Source organism: Schistocerca serialis, chromosome 11 (assembly GCF_023864345.2).
Source record: "Schistocerca serialis cubense isolate TAMUIC-IGC-003099 chromosome 11, iqSchSeri2.2, whole genome shotgun sequence".
NCBI lineage: Eukaryota > Metazoa > Arthropoda > Insecta > Orthoptera > Acrididae > Schistocerca > Schistocerca serialis.
Window position 1 is genome coordinate 22,934,836 of NC_064648.1, and position 24,200 is coordinate 22,959,035.

Below are 24,200 nucleotides of genomic sequence, written 5' to 3' on the forward strand. Positions count from 1 at the left end.
TACAGTATACCTGAAGCAAAGCATCGGAATCTAAAACTGGACTCACAGGAGAGGTTCAAATCAGAGAAAGTGAGTGTGTCAGTCCTCTTGTACTTAAGTCGGAATTGTGCCTTTTGAAATTAATTCCGATGCAATTTCTGTGTTTCATCGTCAATAAGAAGGTGCAAGGTATACAGTAAACCTGAAGTGAAGCATCGGAATCTAAATCTGACCTCACAGGAGAAGTTCGAATCATGGAAAGTGAGAGTGTCACTGCTCTTGTACTTAAGTCGGCATTGTGCCATTTGTATTAAATTCGGATGCAATTTCTGTGTTTCACCGTCAATAAGAAGGTCCAAGGGATACAGTAAACCTGAAGTGAAGCATCGGAATCTAAAACTGGACTCACAGGAGAGGTTCAAATCATAGAAAGTTAGAGTGTCAGTCCTCTTGTACTGAAGTCGTCATTGTGCCTTTTGAATTTAATTCCGATGCTTTTTCTGTGTTTCATTGTCAATAAGAAGGTCCAAGGGATACAGTAAACCTGAAGTGAAGCATCGGAATCTAAAACTGGACTCACAGGAGAGGTTCAAATCATAGAAAGTGAGAGTGTCAGTCCTCTTGTGCTTAAGTCGCCATTGTGCCTTTTGTATTAAATTCGGACGCAATTTCTGTGTTTCATCGTCAATAAGAAGGTCCAAGGGATACAGTAAACCTGAAGTGAAGCATCGGAATCCAAACTGGACTAATAGGAGAGGTTCAAATCATAGAAAGTGAGAGTGTCAGTCCTCTTGTACTTAAGTAGACTTTGTGCCATTTGTATTAAATTCGGATGCAATTTCTGTGTTTCATCGTCAATAAGAATGTCCAAGGGATACAGTAAACCTGAAGTGAGGCATCGGAATCTAAAATTCGACTCACTGGAGAGGTTCAAATCATAGAAAGTTAGAGTTCAGTCCTCTTGCACTTAAGTCGGCATTGTACCTTTTGTTCTAAATTCGGATGCAAACTCTGTGTTTCATCGTCAATTAGAAGGTCCAAGGGATACAGTAAACCTGAAGTGAAGCATCGGAATCTAAAACTGGACTCACAGCAGAGGTTCAAATCAGAGAAAGTGAGAGTGTCAGTCCTCTTGTACTTAAGTCGGCATTGTGCCTTTTGAATTTATTTCCGATGCTTTTTCTGTGTTTCATTGTCAATAAGAAGGTCCAAGGGATACAGTAAACCTGAAGTGAAGCATCGGAATCTAAATCTGACCTCACAGGAGAAGTTCGAATGATGGAAAGTGAGAGTGTCAGTGCTCTTGTACTTAAGTCGGCATTGTGCCATTTGTATTAAATTCGGATGCAATTTCTGTGTTTCATCGTCAATAAAAAGGTCCAAGGGATACAGTAAACCTGAAGTGAAGCATCGGAATCTAAGACTTGACTCACAGAAGAGGTTCAAATCATAGAAAGTGAGAGTGTCAGTCCTCTTGTACTTAAGTCGACATTGTGCCATTTGTATTAAATTCGGATGCAATTGCTGTGTTTCGTCGTGAATAAGAAGGTCCAAGGGATACAGTAAACCTGAAGTGAAGCATCGGAATCTAAAACTGGACTCACAGGAGAGGTTTAAATCATAGAAAGTGAGAGTGTCAGTCTTCTTGTACTTAAGTGGCCATTGTGATTTTTGTATTAAATTCGGATGCAATTTCTGTGTTTCATCGTCAATAAGAAGGTCCAAGAGAGACAGTAAACCTGAAGTGAAGCATCGGAATCTAAAACTGGACTCACAGGAGAGGTTCAAATCATAGAAAGTTAGAGTGTCAGTCCTCTTGTACTTAAGTCGGCATTGTGCCTTTTGAATTTAATTACGATGCTTTTTCTGTGTTTCATTGTCAATAAGAAGGTCCAAGGGATACAGTAAACCTGAAGTGAAGCATCGGAATCTAAAACTGGACTCACAGGAGAGATTCAAATCATAGAAAGTGAGAGTGTCAGTCCTCTTGTACTTAAGTCGCCATTGTGATTTTTGTATTAAATTCGGATGCAATTTCTGTGTTTCATCGTCAATAAGAAGGTCCAAGTCATACAGTAAACCTGAAGTGAGGCATCGGAATCTAAAACTGGACTCACTGCAGAGGTTCAAATCATAGAAAGTTAGAGTGTCAGTCCTCTTGTACTTAAGTCGGCAATGTACCTTTTGTATTAAATTCGGATGCAAACTCTGTGTTTCATCGTCAATTAGAAGGTCCAAGGGATACAGTAAACCTGAAGTGAAGCATCGGAAATTAAAGCTGGACTCACAGCAGAGGTTCAAATCAGAGAAAGTGAGAGTGTCAGTCCTCTTGTACTTAAGTCGGCATTGTGCCTTTTGAATATAATTCCGATGCTTTTTCTGTGTTTCATTGTCAATAAGAAGGTCCAAGGGATACAGTAAACCTGAAGTGAAGCATCGGAATCTAAATCTGACCTCACAGGAGAAGTTCGAATGATGGAACGTGAGAGTGTGAGTGCTCTTCTACTTAAGTCGGCATTGTGCCATTTGTATTAAATTCGGATGCAATTTCTGTGTTTCATCGTCTACAAGAAAGTCCAAGGGATACAGTAAACCTGAAGTGAAGCATCGGAATCTGAGATTGGACACACAGTAGAGGTTCAAATCATAGAAAGTGCGAGTGTCAGTCCTCTTGTACTTAAGACGACATTGTGCCATTTGTATTAAATTCGGATGCAATTTCTGTGTTTCATCATGAATAAGAAGGTCCAAGGGATACAGTAAACCTGAAGTGAAACATCGGAATCTAAAACTGGACTCACAGGAGAGGTTCAAATCATAGAAAGTGAGAGTGTCAGTCCTCTTGTGCTTAAGTCGCCATTGTGCCTTTTGTATTAAATTCGGATGCAATTTCTGTGTTTCATCGTCAATAAGAAGGTCCAAGGGATACAGTAAACCTGAAGTGAAGCATCGGAATCTAAAACTGGACTCACAGGAGAGGTTCAAATCATAGAAAGTGAGAGTGTCAGTCTTCTTGTACTTAAGTTGCCATTGTGATTTTTGTATTAAATTCGGATGCAATTTCTGTGTTTCATCGTCAATAAGAAGGTCCAAGGGATACAGTAAACCTGAAGTGAGGCATCGGAATCTAAAACTGGACTCACTGGAGAGGTTCAAATCATAGAGAGTTAGAGTGTCTGTCCTCTTGTACATAAGTGGGCATTGTACCTTTTGTATTAAATTCGGATGCTAACTCTGTGTTTCATCGTCCATTAGAAGGTCCAAGGGATACAGTAAATCTGAAGTGAAGCATCGGAATCTAAAACTGGACTCACAGTAGACGTTCAAATCAGAGAAAGTGAGAGTGTCAGTCCTCTTGTACTTAAGTCGGAATTGTGCCTTTTGAATTTAATTCCTTTGCAATTTCTGTGTTTCATCGTCAATAAGAAGGTGCAAGGTATACAGTAAACCTGAAGTGAAGCATCGGAATCTAAAACTGGACTCACAGGAGAGGTTCAAATCATAGAAAGTAAGAGTGTCAGTCCTCTTGTACTTAAGACGCATTGTTCCTTTTGAATTTAATTCCGATGCAATTTCTGTGTTTCATCGTCAATAAGAAGGTGCAAAGTATACAGTAAACCTGAAGTGAAGCATCGGAATCTAAATCTGACCTCACAGGAGAGGTTCGAATGATGGAAAGTGAGAGTGTCAGTGCTCTTGTTCTTAAGGCGGCATTGTGCCATTTGTATTAAATTCGGATGCAATTTCTGTGTTTTATCGTCAATAAGAAGGCCCAAGGGATACAGTAAACCTGAAGTGAAGCATCGGAATCTAAAACTGGACTCACAGGAGAGGTTCTAATCATAGAAAGTGAGAGTGTCAGTCCTCTTTTACTTAAGTCGCCATTGTGATTTTTGTATTAAATTCGGATGCAATTTCTGTGTTTCATCATCAATAAGAAGGTCCAAGGGATACAGTAAACCTGAAGTGAGGCATCGGAATCTAAAACTGGACTCACTGGAGAGGTTCAAATCATAGAGAGTTAGAGTGTCTGTCCTCTTGTACATAAGTGGGCATTGTACCTTTTGTATTAAATTCGGATGCTAACTCTGTGTTTCATCGTCAATTAGAAGGTCCAAGGGATACAGTAAACCTGAAGTGAAGCATCGGAATCTAAAACTGGACTCACAGTAGACGTTCAAATCAGAGAAAGTGAGAGTGTCAGTCCTCTTGTACTTAAGTCGGAATTGTGCCTTTTGAATTTAATTCCTTTGCAATTTCTGTGTTTCATCGTCAATAAGAAGGTGCAAGGTATACAGTAAACCTGAAGTGAAGCATCGGAATCTAAAACTGGACTCACAGGAGAGGTTCAAATCATAGAAAGTGAGAGTGTCAGTCCTCTTGTACTTAAGACGGCATTGTTCATTTTGAATTTAATTCCGATGCAATTTCTGTGTTTCATCGTCAATAAGAAGGTGCAAGGTATACATTAAACCTGAAGTGAAGCATCGGAATCTAAATCTGACCTCACAGGAGAGGTTCGAATGATGGAAAGTGAGAGTGTCAGTGCTCTTGTTCTTAAGTCGGCATTGTGCCATTTGTATTAAATTCGGATGCAATTTCTGTGTTTTATCGTCAATAAGAAGGCCCAAGGGATACAGTAAACCTGAAGTGAAGCATCGGAATCTAAAACTGGACTCACAGGAGAGGTTCTAATCATAGAAAGTGAGAGTGTCAGTCCTCTTATACTTAAGTCGATTTTGTGCCATTTGTATTAAATTCGGATGCAGTTTCTGTGTTTCATCGTGAATAAGAAAGTCCAAGGGATACAGTAAACCTGAAGTGAAGCATCGGAATCTAAAACTGGACTCACAGGAGAGGTTCAAATCAGAGAAAGTGAGAGTGTCAGTCCTCTTGTACTTAAGTCGAAATTGTGCCTTTTGAATTTAATTCCGATGCAATTTCTGTGTTTCATCGTCAATAAGAAGGTGCAAGGTATACAGTAAACCTGAAGTGAAGCATCGGAATCTAAATCTGTCCTCACTGGAGAAGTTCGAATCATGGAAAGTGAGAGTGTCAGTGCTCTTGTACTTAAGTCGGCATTGTGCCATTTTTATTAAATTCGGATGCAATTTCTGTGTTTCATCGTCAATAAGAAGGTCCAAGGGATACAGTAAACCGGAAGTCAAGCATCGGAATCTAAAACTGGACTCACAGGAGAGGTTCAAATTATAGAAAGTGAGAGTGTCAGTTCTCTTGTACTTAAGTCGACATTGTGCCATTTGTATTAAATTCGGATGCAATTTCTGTGTTTCATCGTGAATAAGAAGGTCCAAGGGATACAGTAAACCTGAAGTGAAGCATCGGAATCCAAAACTGGACTCAAAGGAGAGGTTCAAATCATAGAAAGTGAGAGTGTCAGTCCTCTTTTACTTAAGTCGCCATTGTGATTTTTGTATTAAATTCGGATGCAATTTCTGTGTTTCATCGTCAATAAGAAGGTCCAAGGGATACAGTAAGCCTGAAGTGAGGCATCGGAATCTAAAACTGGACTCACTGGAGAGGTTCAAATCATTGAAAGTTAGAGTGTCAGTCCTTTTGTACTTAAGTCGGCATTGTACCATTTTGTATTAAATTCGGATGCAAACTCTGTGTTTCATCGTCAATTAGAAGGTCCAAGGGATACAGTAAACCTGAAGTGAAGCATCGGAATCTAAAACTGGACTCACAGCAGAGGTTCAAATCAGAGAAAGTGAGAGTGTCAGTCCTCTTGTACTTAAGTCGAAATTGTGACTTTTGAATTTAATTCCGATGCAATTATTGTGTTTGATCGTCAATAAGAAGGTGCAAGGTATACAGTAAACCAGAAGTGAAGCATCGGAATCTAAATCTGACCTCACAGGAGAAGTTCGAATGATGGAAAGTGAGAGTGTCAGTGCTCTTGTACTTAAGTCGGCATTGTGCAATTTGTATTAAATTCGGATGCAATTTCTGTGTTTCATCGTCAATAAGAAGGTCCAAGGGATACAGTAAACCTGAAGTGAAGCATCGGAATCTAAAACTGGACTCACAGGAGAGGTACAAATAATAGAAATTGAGAGTGTCAGTCCTCTTGCACTTATGTCGTCATTGTGCCATTTGTATTAAATTCGGACGCAATTTCTGTGTTTCATCGTCAATAAGAAGGTGCAAGGTATACAGTAAACCTGAAGTGAAGCATTGGAATCTAAAACTGGACTCACAGGAGAGGTTCAAATCATAGAAAGTGAGAGTGTCAGTACTCTTGTGCTTAAGTCGCCATTGTGCCTTTTGTAGTAAATTCGGATGCAATTTCTGTGTTTCATAGTCAATAAGAAGGTCCAAGGGCTACAGTAAACCTGAAGTGAAGCATCGGAATCCAAAACTGGACTCACAGGAGAGGTTCAAATCATAGAAAGTGAGAGTGTCAGTCCTCTTGTACTTAAGTCGCCATTGTGATTTTTGTATTAAATTCGGATGCAATTTCTGTGTTTCATCGTCAATAAGAAGGTCCAAGGGATACTGTAAACCGGAAGTGAGGCATCGGAATCTAAAACTGGACTCACTGTAGAGGTTCAAAACATAGAAAGTTAGAGTGTCAGTCCTCTTGTACTTAAGTCGGCATTGTACCGTTTGTATTAAATTCGGATGCAAACTCTGTATTTCATCGTCAACAAGAAGGTCCAAGGGATACAGTAAACCTGAAGTGAAGCATCGGAATCTAAAACTGGACTCACAGCAGAGGTTCAAATCAGAGAAACTAAGAGTGTCAGTCCTCTTGTACTTAAGTCGGAATTGTGCCTTTTGAATTTAATTCCGATGCAATTTCTGTGTTTCATCGTCAATAAGAAGGTGCAAGGTATACAGTAAACCTGAAGTGAAGCATCGGAATCTAAATCTGACCTCACAGGAGAGGTTCGAATGATGGAAAGTGAGAGTGTCAGTGCTCTTGTACTTAAGTCGGCATTGTGCCTTTTGTATTAAATTCGGATGCAATTTCTGTGTTTCATCGTCAATAAGAAGGTCCAAGGGATACAGTAAACCTGAAGTGAAGCATCGGAATCTAAAACTGGACTCACAGGAGAGATTCAAATCATAGAAAGTGAGAGTGTCAGTCCTCTTGTACTTAAGTCGACATTGTGCCATTTGTATTAAATTCGGATGCAATTTCTGTGTTTCATCGTCAATAAGAAGGTCCAAGGTATACAGTAAACCTGAAGTGAAGCATCGGAATCTAAAACTGGACTCACAGGAGAGGTTCAAATCATAGAAAGTTAGAGTGTCAGTCCTCTTGTACTTACGTCGACATTGTACCTTTTGTATTAAATTCGGATGCCAACTCTGTGTTTCATCGTCAATTAGACGGTCCAAGGGATACAGTAAACCTGAAGTGAAGCATCAGAATCTAAAACTGGTCTCACAGGAGAGGTTCAAATCATAGAAAGTGAGAGTGTCAATCCTCTTGTACTTAAGACGGCATTTTGCCTTTTGAATTTAATCCCGATGCAATTTCTGTGTTTCATCGTCAATAAGAAGGTGCAAGGTATACAGCAAACCTGAAGTGAAGCATCGGAATCTAAATCTGACCTCACAGGAGAGATTCGAATGATGGAAAGTGAGAGTGTCAGTGCTCTTGTACTTAAGTGGCATTGTGCCATTTGTATTAAATTCGGATGCAATTTCTGTGTTTCATCGTCAATAAGAAGGTCCAAGGGATACAGTAAACCTGAAGTGAAGCATCGGAATCCAAAACTGGACTCACAGGAGAGGTTCAAATCATAGAAAGTGAGAGTGTCAGTCCTCTTGTACTTAAGTCGGCATTGTGCCTTTTGTATTAAATTCGGATGCAAACTCTGTGTTTCGTCGTCAATAAGAAGGTCCAAGGGATACAGTAAACCTGAAGTGAAGCATCGGAATCTAAAACTGGACTCACAGGAGAGGTTCAAATCATAGAAAGTGAGAGTGTCAGTCCTCTTGTACTTAAGTCGACATTGTGCCATTTGTATTAAATTCGGATGCAATTTCTGTGTTTGATCGTCAATAAGAAGGTCCAAGGGATACAGTAAACCTGAAGTGAAGCATCGGAATCTAAAACTGGACTCACAGGAGAGGTTCAAATCATAGAAAGTTAGAGTGTCTGTCCTCTTGTACTTACGTCGGCATTGTACCCTTTGTATTAAATTCGGATGCCAACTCTGTGTTTCATCGTAAATTAGACGGCCCAAGGGATACAGTAAACCTGAAGTGAAGCATCTGAATCTAAAACTGGACTCACAGGAGAGGTTCAAATCATAGAAAGTGAGAGTGTCAGTCCTCTTGTACTTAAGACGGCATTGTGCCTTTTGAATTTAATCCCAATGCAATTTCTGTGTTTCATCGTCAATAAGAAGGTGCAAGGTATACAGTAAACCTGAAGTGAAACATCGGAATCTAAATCTGACCTCACAGGAGAGGTTCGAATGATGGAAAGTGAGAGAGTCAGTGCTCTTGTTCTTAAGTGGCATTGTGCCATTTGTATTAAATTCGGATGCAATTTCTGTGTTTCATCGTCAATAAGAAGGTCCAAGGGATACAGTAAACCTGAGGTGAAGCATCGGAATCCAAAACTGGACTCACACGAGAGGTTCAAATCATAGAAAGTTAGAGTGTCAGTCCTCTTGTACTTAAGTCGGCATTGTGCCTTTTGTATTAAATTCGGATGCAAACTCTGTGTTTCGTCGTCAATAAGAAGGTCCAAGGGATACAGTAAACCTGAAGTGAAGCATCGGAATCTAAAACTGGACTCACAGGAGAGGTTCAAATCATTGAAAGTTAGAGTGTCAGTCCTCTTGTACTTAAGTCGGCATTGTGCCATTTGAATTTAATTCCGATCCAATTTTTGTGTTTCATCGTCAACAACAAGTTCCAAGGGATACAGTAAACCTGAAGTATAGCATCGGAATCTAAAACTAGACTCTTAGGAGAGGTTCAAATCATAGAGAGTGAGAGTGTCAGTCCTCTTTTGCTTAAGTCGGCATTGTGCGTTTTGAATTTAATTCCGATGCAATTTCTGCGTTTCATCGTCAATAAGAAGGTCCAAGGGATACAGTAAACCTGAAGTGAAGCATCGGAATCTAAAACTGGACTCACACGAGATGTTAAAATCATGGAAAATGAGAGTGTCACTCCTCTTGTACTTAAGTCGCCAATGTGATTTTGGTATTAAATTCGGATGCAATTTCTGTGTTTCATTGTCGATAAGAAGGTCCAAGAGATACAGTAAACCTGAAGTGAAGCATCGGAATCTAAAACTGGACTCACAGGAGAGGTTCAAATCATAGAAAGTTAGAGTGTCAGACCTCTTGTACTTACGTCGGCAATGTACCTTTTGTATTAAAATCGGATGCCAACTCTGTGTTTCATCGTCAATTAGACGGTCCAAGGGATACAGTAAACCTGAAGTGAAGCATCGGAATCTAAAACTGGACTCACAGGAGAGGTTCAAGTCATAGAAAGTGAGAGTGTCAGTCCTCTTGTACTTAAGACGGCATTGTGGCTTTTGAATTTAATTCCGATGCAATTTCTGTGTTTCATCGTCAATAAGAAGGTGCTAGGTATACGGTAAACCTGAAGTGAAGCATCGGAATCTAAATCTGACCTCACAGGAGAGGTTCGAATCATAGAAAGTGAGAGTGTCAGTCCTCTTGTCCTTAAGTCGCAGGTGTGCCATTTGTATTAAATTCGGATGCAATTTCTGTGTTTCGTCGTCAATAAGAAGGTCCAAGGGATACAGTAAACCTGAAGTGAAGCATCGGAATCTAAAACTGGACTAACAGGGGGCGTAAATCATAGAAAGTGAGAGTGTCAGTCCTCTTGTACTTAAGTCGCCATTGTGCCTTTTGTATTAAATTCCGATGCAATTTCTGTTTTCATCGTCAATAAGAAGGTCCAAGGGGTACAGTAAACCTGAAGTGAAGCATCGGAATCTAAAACTGGACTCACAGGAGAGGTTCAAATCATAGAAAGTGAGAGTGTCAGTCCTCTTGTACTTAAGTCGACATTGTGCCATTTGTATTAAATTCGGATGCAATTTCTGTGTTTCATCGTCAATAAGAAGGTCCAAGGGATACAGTAAACCTGAAGTGAAGCATCGGAATCTGAAACTGGACTCACAGGAGAGGTTCAAATCATAGAAACTTAGAGTGTCAGTCCTCTTGTACTTACGTCGGCATTGTACCTTTTGTATTAAATTCGGATGCCAACTCTGTGTTTCATCGTCAATTAGACGGTCCAAGGGATACAGTAAACCTGAAGTGAAGCATCAGAATCTAAAACTGGACTCACAGGAGAGGTTCAAATCATAGAAAGTGAGAGTGTCAGTCCTCTTGTACTTAAGACGGCATTGTGCCTTTTGAATTTAATCCCGATGCAATTTCTGTGTTTCATCGTCAATAAGAAGGTGCAAGGTATACAGTAATCCTGAAGTGAAGCATCGGAATCTAAATCTGACCTCACAGGAGAGGTTCGAAGGATGGAAAGTGAGAGTGTCAGTGCTCTTGTACTTAAGTGGCATTGTGCCATTTGTATTAAATTCGGATGCAATTTCTGTGTTTCATCGTCAATAAGAAGGTCCAAGGCATACAGTAAACCTGAAGTGAAGCATCGGAATCCGAAACTGGACTCACAGGAGAGGTTCAAATCATAGAATGTTAGAGTGTCAGTCCTCTTGTACTTAAGTCGGCATTATGCCTTTTGTATTAAATTCGGATGCAAACTCTGTGTTTCGTCGTCAATAAGAAGGTCCAAGGGATACAGTAAACCTGAAGTGAAGCATCGGAACCTAAAACTGGACTCACAGGAGAGGTTCAAATCATAGAAAGTTAGAGTGTCAGTCCTCTTGTACTTAAGTCGGCATTGTGCCATTTGAATTTAATTCCGATCCAATTTCTGTGTTTCATCGTCAACAACAATGTCCAAGGGATACAGTAAACCTGAAGTGTAGCATCGGAATCTAAAACTAGACTCACAGGAGAGGTTCAAATCATAGAAAGTGAGAGTGTCTGTCCTCTTTTGCTTAAGTCGGCATTGTGCGTTTTGAATTTAATTCCGATGCATTTTCTGCGTTTCATCGTCAATAAGAAGGTCCAAGGGATACAGTAAACCTGAAGTGAAGCATCGGAATCTAAAACTGGACTCACAGGAGAGGTTCAAATCATAGAAATTAGAGTGTCAGTCCTCTTGTACTTACGTCGGCAATGTACCTTTTGTATTAAAATCGGATGCCAACTCTGTGTTTCATCCTCAATTAGACGGTCCAAGGGATACAGTAAACCTGAAGTGAAGCATCGGAATCTAAAACTGGACTCACAGGAGAGGTTCAAATCATAGAAAGTGAGAGTGTCAGTCCTCTTGTACTTAAGACGGCATTGTGGCTTTTGAATTTAATTCCGATGCAATTTATGTGTTTCATCGTCAATAAGAAGGTGCAAGGTATACAGTAAACCTGAAGTGAAGCATCGGAATCTAAATCTGACCTCACAGGAGAGGTTCGAATCATAGAAAGTGAGAGTGTCAGTCCTCTTGTCATTAAGTCGCAGTTGTGCCATTTGTATTAAATTCGGATGCAATTTCTGTGTTTCGTCGTCAATAAGAAGGTCCAAGCGATACAGTAAACCTGAAGTGAAGCATCGGAATCTAAAACTGGACTCACAGGGGGCGTTCAAATCATAGAAAGTGAGAGTGTCAGTCCTCTTGTACTTAAGTCGCCATTGTGCCTTTTGTATTAAATTCCGATGCAATTTCTGTTTTCATCGTCAATACGAAGGTCCAAGGGATACAGTAAACCTGAAGTAAAGCATCGGAATCTAAAATTGGACTCACAGGAGAGGTTCAAATCATAAAAAGTTAGATGTCAGTCCTCTTGTACTTAAGTCGGCATTGTTTCTCTTGAATTTAACTCCGATGTTATTTCTGTGTTTCATTGTCAATAAGAAGGTCCAAGGGATACACTAAATCTGAAGTGAAGCATCGGAATCTAAAACTGGATTCACAGGAGAGGTGCAAATCATAGAAAGTTAGAGTGTCAGTCCTCTTGTACTTAAGTCGGCATTGTGCGTTTTAAATTTAATTCCGATTCATTATCTGTGTTTCATCGTCAATAAGAAGGTCCAAGGGATACAGTAAATCAGAAGTGAAGCATCGGAATCTAAAACTGGACTCACAGGGGAGGTTCAAATCATAGAAAGTGAGAGTGTTAGTCGTCTTCTACTTAGGTCGGCACTGTGCCTTTTGAATTTAATTCCGATGCAATTTCTGTTTTCATCGTCAATAAGAAGGTCCAAGGGATACAGTAAACCTGAAGTAAAGCATCGGAATCTAAAATTGGACTCACAGGAGAGGTTCAAATCATAAAAAGTTAGATGTCAGTCCTCTTGTACTTAAGTCGGCATTGTTTCTCTTGAATTTAACTCCGATGTTATTTCTGTGTTTCATTGTCAATAAGAAGGTCCAAGGGATACAGTAAATATGAAGTGAAGCATCGGAATCTAAAACTGGACTCACAGGAGAGGTGCAAATCATAGAAAGTTAGAGAGTCAGTCCTTTTGTACTTAAGTCGGCATTGTGCGTTTTAAATTTAATTCCGATTCATTATCTGTGTTTCATCGTCAATAAGAAGGTCCAAGGGATACAGTAAATCAGAAGTGAAGCATCGGAATCTAAAACTGGACTCACAGGAGAGGTGCAAATCATAGAAAGTTAGAGTGTCAGTCCTCTTGTACTTAAGTCGGCATTGTACCTTTTGTATTAAATTCGGATGCAATCTCTGTGTTTCATCGTCAATTAGAAGGTCCAAGGGATATAGTAAACCTGAAGTGAAGCATCGGAATGTAAAACTGGACTCAAATGAGAGGTTCCAATCATAGAAAGAGAGAGTGTCAGTCCTCTTGTACTTCAGTCGGTATTGTGCCTTTGGAATTTAATTCCGATGCAATTTATGTGTTTCATTGTCAATAAGAGGCTGCAAGGTATACAGTAAACCTGATGTGAAGCATCGGAATCTAAAACTGGACTCACAGGAGAGGTTCAAATCATAGAAAGTGAGAGTGTTAGTCGTCTTCTACTTAGGTCGGCACTGTGCCTTTTGAATTTAATTCCGATGCAATTTCTGTGTTTCATCGCCAATCAGAAGGTCCAAGGGATACAGTAAACCTGAAGGGAAGCATCGGAATCTAAAACTGGACTCACAGGAGAGGTTCAAATCATAGAAAGTGAGAGTGTCAGTCCTCTTGTACTTAAGTCACCATAGTGACTTTTGTATTAATTTCGGGTGCTATTTCTGTGTTTCATCGTCAATAAGAAGCTCCAAGGGATACAGTAAACCTGAAGGGAAGCATTGGAATCTAAAACTGGACTCACAGGAGAGGCTCAAATCATAGAAAGTGAGAGTGTCAGTCCTCATGTACTTAAGTCGCCATTGTGCCTTTTGTATTAAATTCAGATGCAATTTCTGTGTTTCATCGTCAATCAGAAGGTCCAAGGGATACAGTAAACCTGAAATAAAGAATCAGAATCTTAAACTGGACTCACAGGAGAGGTTCAAATCATAGAAAGTTAGAGTGTCAGTCCTCTTGTACTTAAGTCGGCATTGTGCCTTTTGTATTAAATTCGGATGCAAACTCTGTGTTTCATTGTCAATAACATGGTCCAAGGGATACAGTAAACCTGAAGAGATGCATTGCAATCTAAAACTGTACTCACAGGAGAGGTTCAAATCATAGAAAGTGAGAGTGTCAGTCCTCTATTACTTAAGTCAGCATTGTGCCTTTTGAATTTAATTCCGATGAAATTTTTTGTGTTTCATCGTCAATAAGAATGTGCAAGGTATACAGTAAACCTGAAGAGAAGCATCGGAATCTAAAACTGGACTCACAGGAGAGGTTCAAATCATAGAAAGTGAGACTGTTAGTCGTCTTCTACTTAGGTCAGCACTGTGCCTTTTGAATATAATTCCGATGCAATTTCTGTGTTTCATCGTCAATAGGAACGTCCAAGGGATACAGTAAACCTAAGTGAAGCATCGGAATCTAAAACTGGACTCAGAGGAGAGATTCAAATCATAGAAAGTTAGAGTGTCACTCCTCTTGTACTTAAGTCGGTGATGTGCAATTTGTATTATATTCGGATGCAATTTCTGTGTCTCATCGGCAATAAGAAGGTCCAAGGGATACAGTAAACCTTGAGTGAAGCATCGGAATCTAAAACTGGACTCGCAGGAGAGGTTCAAATCATAGAATGTTAGAGTGTCAGTCCTCTTTTACTTATGACGGTATTGTCCCATTTGTATTAAATTCGGATGCGATTTCTGTGTTTTATCGTCAACAAGAAGGTCCAAGGGATACAGTAAACCAGAAGTGTGGCATCGGAATCTAAATCTGACCTCACAGGACAGGTTCGAATCATAGAAAGTGAGAGTGTCAGTCCTCTTGTACTTCGGTCGGCATTGTGCCATTTGTAATAAATTCGGGTGAAATTTCTGTGTTTCATCGTCAAGAAGAAGGTCCAAGAGATACAGTAAACGTGAGGTGAAGCATCGGAATCTAAAACTGGACTCACAGGAGAGGTTCAAATCATAGAAAGTGAGAGTGTCAGTCCTCTTGTACTTAAGTCGCCATTGTGATTTTTGTATTAAATTCGGATGCAATTTCTGTGTTTCATCGTCAACAAGAAGGTCCAAGGGATACAGTAAACCTGAAGTGAAGCATCGGAATCTAAAACTGGACTCACAGGAGAGGTTCAAATCATAGAAAGTTATAGTGTCAGTCCTCTTGTACTTAAGTCGGCATTGTGAATTTTGTATTAAATTCGGATGCAATTTCTGTGTTTCATCGCCAATAAGAAGGTCCAAGGGATACAGTAAACCGGAAGTGAAGCATCGGAATCTAAAACTGGACTCACAGTAGACGTTCAAATCAGAGAAAGTGAGAGTGTCAGTCCTCTTGTACTTAAGTGGGAATTGTGCCCTTTGAATTTAATTCCGATGCAATTTCTGTGTTTCATCGTCAATAAGAAGGTGCAAGGTATACAGTAAACCTGAAGTGAAGCATCGGAATCTAAATCTGACCTCACAGGAGAAGTTCGAATGATGGAAAGTGAGAGTGTCAGAGCTCTTGTACTTAAGTCGGCATTGTGCCATTTGTATTAAATTCGGATGCAATTTCTGTGTTTCATCGTCAATAAGAAGGTCCAAGGGATACAGTAAACCTGAAGTGAAGCATCGGAATCTAAAACTGGACTCACAGGAGAGGTTCAAATCATAGAAAGTGAGAGTGTCAGTCCTCTTGTACTTAAGTCGATATTGTGCCATTTGTATTAAATTCAGATGCAATTTCTGTGTATCATCGTGAATAAGAAGGTCCAAGGGATACAGTAAACTTGAAGTGAAGCATCGGAATCCAAAACCGGACTCACAGGAGAGGTTCAAATCATAGAAAGTGAGAGTGTCAGTCCTCTTGTACTTAAGTCGATTTTGTGCCATTTGTATTAAATTCGGATGCAGTTTCTGTGTTTCATCGTGAATAAGAAAGTCCAAGGGATACAGTAAACCTGAAGTGAAGCATCGGAATCTAAAACTGGACTCACAGGAGAGGTTCAAATCAGAGAAAGTGAGAGTATCAGTCCTCTTGTACTTAAGTCGAAATTGTGCCTTTTGAATTTAATTCCGATGCAATTTGTGTGTTTCATCGTCAATAAGTTGGTGCAAGGTATACAGTAAACCTGAAGTGAAGCATCGGAATCTAAATCTGACCTCACAGGAGAAGTTCGAATCATGGAAAGTGAGAGTGTCAGTGCTCTTGTACTTAAGTCGGCATTGTGCCTTTTGTATTAAATTCGGATGCAGTTTCTGTGTTTCATCGTGAATAAGAAGGTCCAAGGGATACAGTAAACCTGAAGTGAAGCATCGGAATCTAAAACTGGACTCACAGGAGAGGTTCAAATCAGAGAAAGTGAGAGTGTCAGTCCTCTTGTACTTATGTCGGAATTGTGCCTTTTGAATTTAATTCCGATGCAATTTGTGTGTTTCATCGTCAATAAGAAGGTGCAAGGTTTACAGTAAACCTGAAGTGAAGCATCGGAATCTAAATCTGACCTCACAGGAGAGGTTCGAATGATGGAAAGTGGGAGTGTCAGTGCTCTTGTACTTAAGTCGGCATTGTGCCATTTGTATTAAATTCGGATGCAATTTCTGTGTTTCATCGTCAATAAGAAGGCCCAAGGGATACAGTAAACCTGAAGTGAAGCATCGGAATCTAAAACTGGACTCACAGGAGAGGTTCAAATCATCGAAAGTGAGAGTGTCAGTCCTCTTGTACTTAAGTCGATTTTGTGCCATTTGTATTAAATTCGGATGCAGTTTCTGTGTTTCATCGTGAATAAGAAAGTCCAAGGGATACAGTAAACCTGAAGTGAAGCATCGGAATCTAAAACTGGACTCACAGGAGAGGTTCAAATCAGAGAAAGTGAGAGTGTCAGTCCTCTTGTACTTAAGTCGAAATTGTGCCTTTTGAATTTAATTCCGATGCAATTTCTGTGTTTCATCGTCAATAAGAAGGTGCAAGGTATACAGTAAACCTGAAGTGAAAGATCGGAATCTAAATCTGACCTCACAGGAGAAGTTCGAATCATGGAAAGTGAGAATGTCAGTGCTCTTGTACTTAAGTCGGCATTATGCCTTTTGTATTAAATTCGGATGCAGTTTCTGTGTTTCATCGTGAATAAGAAGGTCCAAGGGATCCAGTAAACCTGAAGTGAAGCATCGGAATCTAAAACTGGACTCACAGGAGAGGTTCAAATCAGAGAAAGTGAGAGAGTCAGTCCTCTTGTACTTATGTCGGAATTGTGCCTTTTGAATTTAATTCCGATGCAATTTCTGTGTTTCATCGTCAATAAGAAGGTGCAAGGTATACAGTAAACCTGAAGTGAAGCATCGGAATCTAAATCTGACCTCACAGGAGAAGTTCGAATGATGGAAAGTGAGAGTGTCAGTGCTCTTGTAATTAGGTATGCATTGTGCCATTTGTATTAAATTCGGATGCAATTTCTGTGTTTCATCGTCAATAAGAAGGTCCAAGGGATACAGTAAACCGGAAGTCAAGCATCGGAATCTAAAACTGGACTCAGAGGAGAGGTTCAAATCATAGAAAGTGAGAGTGTCAGTCCTCTTGTACCTAAGTCGACATTGTGCCATTTGTATTAAATTCGGATGCAATTTCTGTGTTTCATCGTCAATAAGAAGGGCCAAGGGCTACAGTAAACCTGAAGTGAAGCATCGGAATCCAAAACTGGACTCACAGGAGAGCTTCAAATCATAGAAAGTGAGAGTGTCAGTCCTCTTGTACTTAAGCCGGAATTGTGACTTTTGAATTTAAATCCGATGCAATTATTGTGTTTCATCGTCAATAAGAAAGTGCAAGGTATACAGTAAACCAGAAGTGAAGCATCGGAATCTAAATCTGACCTCACAGGAGAAGTTCGAATGATGGAAAGTGAGAGTGTCAGTGCTCTTGTACTTAAGTCGGCATTGTGCCATTTGTATTAAATTCGGATGCAATTTCTGTGTTTCATCGTCAATAAGAAGGTCCAAGGGATACAGTAAACCTGAAGATAAGCATCGGAATCTAAAACTGGACTCACAGGAGAGGTTCAAATCATAGAAAGTGAGAGTGTCAGTCCTCTTGTACTTAAGTCGACATTGTGCCATTTGTATTAAATTCGGATGGAATTTCTGTGTTTCATCGTCAATAAGAAGGTCCAAGGGATACAGTAAACCTGAAGTGAAGCATCGGAATCTAAAACTGGACTCACAGGAGAGGTTCAAATCATAGAAAGTTAGAGTGTCAGTCCTCTTGTACTTACGTCGGCATTGTACCTTTTGTATTAAATTCAGATGCCAACTCTGTGTTTCATCGTCAATTAGACGGTCCAAGGGATACAGTAAACCTGAAGTGAAGCATCAGAATCTAAAACTGGACTCACAGGAGAGGTTCAAATCATAGAAAGTGAGAGTGTCAGTCCTCTTGTACTTAAGACGGCATTGTGCCTTTTGAATTTAATCCCGATGCAATTTCTGTGTTTCATCGTCAATAAGAAGGTGCAAGGTATACAGTAAACCTGAAGTGAAGCATCGGAATCTAAATCTGACCTCACAGGAGAGGTTCGAATGATGGAAAGTGAGAGTGTCAGTGCTCTTGTACTTAAGTGGCATTGTGCCATTTGTATTAAATTCGGATGCAATTTCTGTGTTTCATCGTCAATAAGAAGGTCCAAGGGATACAGTTAACCTGAACTGAAGCATCGGAATCCAAAACTGGACTCACAGGAGAGGTTCAAATCATAGAAAGTTAGAGTGTCAGTCCTCTTGTACTTAAGTCGGCATTGTGCTTTTGTATTAAATTCGGATGCAAACTCTGTGTTTCGTCGTCAATAAGAATGTCCAAGGGATACAGTAAACCTGAAGTGAAGCATCGGAATCTAAAACTGGACTCACAGGAGAGGTTCAAATCATAGAAAGTTAGAGTGTCAGTCCTCTTGTACTTAAGTCGGCATTGTGCCATTTGAATTTAATTCCGATCCAATTTCTGTGTTTCATCGTCAACAACAAGGTCCTAGGGATACAGTAAACCTGAAGTGTAGCATCGGAATCTAAAACTAGACTCACAGGAGAGGTTCAAATCATAGAAAGTGAGAGTGTCAGTCCTCTTTTGCTTAAGACGGCATTGTGCGTTTTGAATTTAATTCCGATGCAATTTCTGTGTTTCATCGTCAATAAGAAGGTCCAAGGGATACAGTCAACCTGAAGTGAAGCATCGGAATCGAAAACTGGACTCACACGAGATGTTAAAATCATGGAAAGTGAGAGTGTCACTCCTATTGTACTTATGTCGCCAATGTGATTTTGGTATTAAATTCGGATGCAATTTCTGTGTTTCATCGTCGATAAGAAGGTCCAAGAGATACACTAAACCTGAAGTGAACCATCGGAATCTAAAACTGGACTCACAGGAGAGGTTCAAATCATAGAAAGTTAGAGTGTCAGTCCTCTTGTACTTACGTCGGCAATGTACCTTTTGTATTAAAATCGGATGACAACTCTGTGTTTCATCGTCAATTAGACGGTCCAAGGGATACAGTAAACTTGAAGTGAAGCATCGGAATCTAAAACTGGACTCACAGGAGAAGTTCAAATCATAGAAAGTGAGAGTGTCAGTCCTCTTGTACTTAAGACGGCATTGTGGCTTTTGAATTTAATTCCGATGCAATTTCTGTGTTTCATCGTCAATAAGAAGGTGCAAGGTATACAGTAAACCTGAAGTGAAGCATCGGAGTCTAAATCTGACCTCACAGGAGAGGTTCGAATCATAGAAAGTGAGAGTGTCAGTCCTCTTGTCCTTAAGTCGCAGTTGTGCCATTTGTATTAAATTCGGATGCAATTTCTGTGTTTCGCCGTCAATAAGAAGGTCCAAGGGATACAGTAAACCTGATGTGAAGCATCGGAATCTAATACTGGACTCACAGGGGGCGTTCAAATCATAGAAATTGAGAGTGTCAGTCCTCTTGTACTTAAGTCGCCATTGTGCCTTTTGTATTAAATTCCGTTGCAATTTCTGTTTTCATCGTCAATAAGAAGGTCCAAGAGATACAGTAAACCTGAAGTAAAGCATCGGAATCTAAAATTGGACTCACAGGAGAGGTTCAAATCATAAAAAGTTAGATGTCAGTCCTCTTGTACTTAAGTCGGCATTGTGCCTCTCGAATTTAACTCCGATGTTATTTCTGTGTTTCATTGTCAATAAGAAGGTCCAAGGGATACAGTAAATCTGAAGTGAAGCATCGGAATCTAAAACTGGACTCACAGGAGAGGTGCAAATCATAGAAAGTTAGAGTGTCAGTCCTCTTGTACTTAAGACGGCATTGTGCGTTTTAAATTCAATTACGATTCATTATCTGTGTTTCATCGTCAATAAGAAGGTCCAAGGGATACAGTAGATCAGAAGTGAAGCATCGGAATCTAAAACTGGACTCACAGGAGAGGTGCAAATCATAGAAAGTTAGAGTGTCAGTCGTCTTGTACTTGAGTCGGCATTGTACCTTTTGTATTAAATTCGGATGCAAACTCTGTGTTTCATCGTCAATAAGAAGGTCCAAGGGATACAGTAAACCTGAAGTGAAGCATCGCTGTCTAAAACTGGACTCACAGCAGAGGATCAAAACAGAGAAACTAAGAGTGTCAGTCCTCTTGTACTTAAGTCGGATTTGTGCCTTTTGAATTTAATTCCGATGCAATTTCTGTGTTTCATCGTCAATAAGAAGGTGCAAGGTATACAGTAAACCTGAAGTGAAGCATCGGAATCTAAATCTGACCTCACAGGAGAAGTTCGAATGATGGAAAGTGAGAGTGTCAGTGCGATTGTACTTAAGTAGGCATTGTGCCATTTGTATTAAATTCGGATGCAATTTCTGTGTTTCATCGTCAATAAGAAGGTCCAAGGGATACAGTAAACCTGAAGTGAAGCATCGGAATCTAAAACTGGACTCACAGGAGAGGTTCAAATCATAGAAAGTGAGAGTGTCAGTCCTCTTGTACTTAAGTCGACATTGTGCCATTTGTATTAAATTCTGATGCAATTTCTGTGTTTCATCGTCAATAAGAAGGTCCAAGGGATACAGTAAACCTGAAGTGAAGCATCGGAATCTAAAACTGGACTAACAGGAGAGGTTCAAATCATAGAAAGTTAGAGTGTCAGTCCTCTTGTACTTACGTCGGCATTGTACCTTTTGTATTAAATTCGGATGCCAACTGTGTGTTTCATCGTCAATTAGACGGTCCAAGGGATACAGTAAACCTGAAGTGAAGCATCAGAATCTAAAACAGGACGCACAGGAGAGGTTCAAATCATTGAAAGTGAGAGTGTCAGTCCTCTTGTACTTAAGACGGCATTGTGCCTTTTGAATTTAATCCCGATGCAATTTCTGTGTTTCATCGTCAATAAGAAGGTGCAAGGTATACAGTAAACCTGAAGTGAGGCATCGGAATCTAAATCTGACCTCACAGGAGAGATTCGAATGATGGAAAGTGAGAGTGTCAGTGCTCTTGTACTTAAGTGGCATTGTGCCATTTGTATTAAATTCGGATGCAATTTCTGTGTTTCATCGTCAATAAGAAGGTCCAAGGGATACAGTAAACCTGAAGTGAAGCATCGGAATCTAAATCTGACCCCACAGGAGAAGTTCGAATAATGGAAAGTGAGAGTGTCAGTGCTCTTGTACTTAAGTCGGCATTGTGCCATTTGTATTAAATTCGGATGCAATTTCTGTGTTTCATCGTCAATAAGGAGGTCCAAGGGATACAGTAAACCTGAAGTGAAGCATCGGAATCTAAAACTGGACTCACAGGAGAGGTTCAACTCATAGAAAGTGAGAGTGTCAGTCCACTTGTACTTAAGTCGACATTGTGCCATTTGTATTAAATTCGGATGCAATTTCTGTGTTTCATCGTCAATAAGAAGGTCCAAGGGATACAGTAAACCTGAAGTGAAGCATCGGAATCTAAAACTGGACTCACATGAGAGGTTCAAATCATAGAAAGTTAGAGTGTCAGTCCTCTTGTACTTACGTCGGCATTGTACCATTTGTATTAAATTCGGATGCCAACTCTGTGTTTCATCGTCAATTAGACGGTCCAAGGGATACAGTAAACCTGAAGTGAAGCATCAGAATCTAAAACTCCACTCACAGGAGAGGTTCAAATCATAGAAAGTGAGAGTGTCAGTCCTCTTCTACTTAAGACGCCATTGTGATTTTTGTATTACATTCGGAAGCAATTTCTGTGTTTCATCGTCAATAAGAAGGTCCAAGGGATACAGTAAACCTGAAGTGAGGCATCGGAATCTAAAACTGGACTCACTGGAGAGGTTCAAATCATAGAAAGTTAGAGTGTCAGTCCCCTTGTACTTAAGTCGGCATTGTACCTTTTGTATTAAATTCGGATGCAAACTCTGTGTTTCATCGTCAATAAGAAGGTCCAAGGGATACAGTAAACCTGAAGTGAAGCATCGGAATCTAAAACTGGACTCACAGCAGAGGTTCAAATCAGAGAAACTAAGAGTGTCAGTCCTCTTGTACTTAAGTCGGAATTGTGCCTTTTGAATTTAATTCCGATGCAATTTCTGTGTTTCATCGTCAATAAGAAGGTGCAAGGTATACAGTAAACCTGAAGTGAAGCATCGGAATCTAAATCTGACCCCACAGGAGAAGTTCGAATAATGGAAAGTGAGAGTGTCAGTGCTCTTGTACTTAAGTCGGCATTGTGCCATTTGTATTAAATTCGGATGCAATTTCTGTGTTTCATCGTCAATAAGGAGGTCCAAGGGATACAGTAAACCTGAAGTGAAGCATCGGAATCTAAAACTGGACTCACAGGAGAGGTTCAACTCATAGAAAGTGAGAGTGTCAGTCCACTTGTACTTAAGTCGACATTGTGCCATTTGTATTAAATTCGGATGCAATTTCTGTGTTTCATCGTCAATAAGAAGGTCCAAGGGATACAGTAAACCTGAAGTGAAGCATCGGAATCTAAAACTGGACTCACATGAGAGGTTCAAATCATAGAAAGTTAGAGTGTCAGTCCTCTTGTACTTACGTCGGCATTGTACCATTTGTATTAAATTCGGATGCCAACTCTGTGTTTCATCGTCAATTAGACGGTCCAAGGGATACAGTAAACCTGAAGTGAAGCATCAGAATCTAAAACTCCACTCACAGGAGAGGTTCAAATCATAGAAAGTGAGAGTGTCAGTCCTCTTGTACTTAAGACGGCATTGTGCATTTTGAATTTAATCCCGATGCAATTTCTGTGTTTCATCGTCAATAAGAAGGTGCAAGGTATACAGTAAACCTGAAGTGAAGCATCGGAATCTAAATCTGACCTCACAGGAGAGGTTCGAATGATGGACAGTGAGAGTGTCAGTGCTCTTGTACTTAAGAGGCATTGTGCCATTTGTATTAAATTCGGATGCAATTTCTGTGTTTCATCGTCAATAAGAAGGTCCAAGGGATACAGTAAACCTGAACTGAAGCATCGGAATCCAAAACTGGACTCACAAGAAAGGTTCAAATCATAAAAAGTTAGAGTGTCAGTCCTCTTGTACTTAAGTCGGCATTGTGCCATTTGAATTTAATTCCGATCCAATTTCTGTGTTTCATCGTCAACAACAAGGTCCAAGGGATACAGTAAACCTGAAGTGTTGCATCGGAATCTAAAACTAGACTCACAGGAGAGGTTCAAATCATAGAAAGTGAGAGTGTCAGTCCTCTTTTGCTTAAGACGGCATTGTGCGTTTTGAATTTAATTCCGATGCAATTTCTGCGTTTCATCGTCAATAAGAAGGTCCAAGGGATACAGTAAACCTGAAGTGAAGCATCGGAATCTAAAACTGGACTCACAGGAGAGGTTCAAATCATACAAAGTGAGAGTGTCAGTCCTCTTGTACTTAAGTCGACATTGTGCCATTTGTATTAAATTCGGATGCAATTTCTGTGTTTCACCGTCAATAAGAAGGTGCAAGGGATACAGTAAACCTGAAGTGAAGCATCGGAATCTAAAACTGGACTCACAGGAGAGGTTCAAATCATAGAAACTTAGAGTGTCAGTCCTCTTGTACTTACGTCGGCATTGTACCTTTTGTATTAAATTCGGATGCCAACTGTGTGTTTCATCGTCAATTAGACGGTCCAAGGGATACAGTAAACCTGAAGTGAAGCATCAGAATCTAAAACTGGACTCACAGGAGAGGTTCAAATCATAGAAAGTGAGAGTGTCAGTCCTCTTGCACTTAAGACGGCATTGTGCCTTTTGAATTTAATCCCGATGCAATTTCTGTGTTTCATCGTCAATATGAAGGTGCAAGGTATACAGTAAACCTGAAGTGAAGCATCGGAATCTAAATCTGACCTCACAGGAGAGGTTCGAATGATGGAAAGTGAGAGTGTCAGTGCTCTTGTACTTAAGTGGCATTGTGCCATTTGTATTAAATTCGGATGCAATTTCTGTGTTTCATCGTCATTAAGAAGGTCCAAGGGATACAGTAAACCTGAAGTGAAGCATCGGAATCCAAAACTGGACTCACAGGAGAGGTTCAAATCATAGAAAGTTCGAGTGTCAGTCCTCTTGTACTTAAGTCGGCATTGTG